General features: G+C 35.6%; 1 non-coding gene across 1 annotated transcript; it reads right to left on the bottom strand.

Moving 5' to 3' along the window:
* Positions 1 to 248: 248 nt before the first annotated feature.
* On the bottom strand, positions 249 to 355 carry LOC143647453 (U6 spliceosomal RNA). The gene has a single exon (XR_013158082.1). It is a non-coding gene; the product is annotated as a U6 spliceosomal RNA (small nuclear RNA).
* Between the last annotated feature and the right edge of the window lie 1303 nt (positions 356 to 1658).

The raw sequence follows: 1658 nt of genomic DNA, 5'->3' as shown, positions 1-1658 counted from the left end.
TATTTGTATATTTAGTCACCATTATTGTCTACTCTAGGCGTCGCTAAGTTATACCATCCTATTCCTTATGCTCTTTCTTTCTTTCTGATGTCGTACACATCCCCAGCCCACCTCCTTCAACCATACTCACACTCAACTTGTTTTACTATACTTAAAATATTGTGCTACCGTCAGATAGTATTGTGCTATCCGTTTCTGGATCTTTACAATCATCCCTGTTGACCACCTGTGCTCCATTAGTATCTAATAAAAATATGGAATGCTTTACAAATTTGCATTTCATCCTTGTCAAGGGGCCATGCCAATCTTCTCTGTATTGCCCCAATTTTAGAATATGTGCTGCTGGAGGAAGCACTGTGCTATCTTTTTTATTTTAAACTATTTTGAAAGTTTCCACAGGGTCCTTGGAAAGACTCAAAGGATTTGTTCCTTCCCCTTGTCCAAAGAGAGAAGCTGCAAATAGATTTATTTGATATACTATGAGTTACATGGGAAGTGGTGTCAAATTAAAGGAGATGCATAACCTATTTAAAATTTTTATTTGTATGCATAAAATGTTAATATAAACATTTCATAAGTTATATAAAGCTCATAGAAATTTGTCAATGTCCTCACTGTCTATGATATTCTGGTAATGCTTTGCCAGTTATTATATGATAAAAGTGTAGTGTTATTGTTCATAATTTCAGTCATTCTTAAAAAAAGTAACATTCCACAGTCACAACCAACCAAGTCTCCTTCTTGATTGCCTTATTATTTTCATTAGAGATGTTGTAGGGTCACCAAAATATCATGCATAGAATACATATTGCCCATATACTGTGCTATTATTAACATCTCACTTTAGTGTGGTAGAGTTGTTGCAATTGATGAAACAATATTTTTGTAATTGTACTATTAACTACACTCCATAGTTTACTTTAGGGTTCACAGCTTGTTGCATGCATTTTTAAAAATGTATGATTATGTTATTTTTATACTGAACTCGCATCAGATCTTCCATATTTGTAAAAGAGTAATACGATAACCATGGCCTTTTTAGTTCTTTTTGTCATCCACATATAGTTTTTGTTATGTTTTGTCATATGAGAACACTTGCAATCAGCTACAGGTCAGAATCTTCATTTTCAACAGAAAGGGACTGTCTCAGAGATCCATGGAAAGGACTATGGCAGGTACTCTGGGGCACAGGCTTAAAATGAACATGGCTTAAATCCCTTTGAGACTACTGGGTTGAGCTCAGATTTCCAGAATTGTAGTGGAGAATTCCATGGGTTTATGAGATTGCTAACACAATATCGAGCAGAATAAGGATTCATTACCTAGGATTGAATGAACTGATGAAGAGTGATCATAGGGTTTGTTTTTGTAGCTAAGAAGGGGGATTTAAGGGATGATTATGATTATTCAATCAATATATATAGATATATCTTTCTTTCTTTCTGGAATAATAGACTAGACAGAGGGAAATACGTGAAATCTCTGAACTGTAGTCCAGCTGTCTGGATGTCTGATAATAATTGCATAGGCTTCATCTTGTGCCCTTGTGATTGTGAAAACCTTGTGACTGACCCCTACTTGTACCCATTTTATCTGGTTTTTCAACTTTGGAGCCTTGTATGTCAAGACAGGGGAGTGGCCGTGCTTATCAGAGGCGA

Source organism: Tamandua tetradactyla, chromosome 9 (assembly GCF_023851605.1).
Source record: "Tamandua tetradactyla isolate mTamTet1 chromosome 9, mTamTet1.pri, whole genome shotgun sequence".
In the NCBI taxonomy this organism is placed as follows: Eukaryota; Metazoa; Chordata; class Mammalia; order Pilosa; family Myrmecophagidae; genus Tamandua; species Tamandua tetradactyla.
The sequence above is the reverse complement of the archived record's forward strand: the minus strand, read 5'-3'. Positions and strand labels throughout refer to the sequence as shown.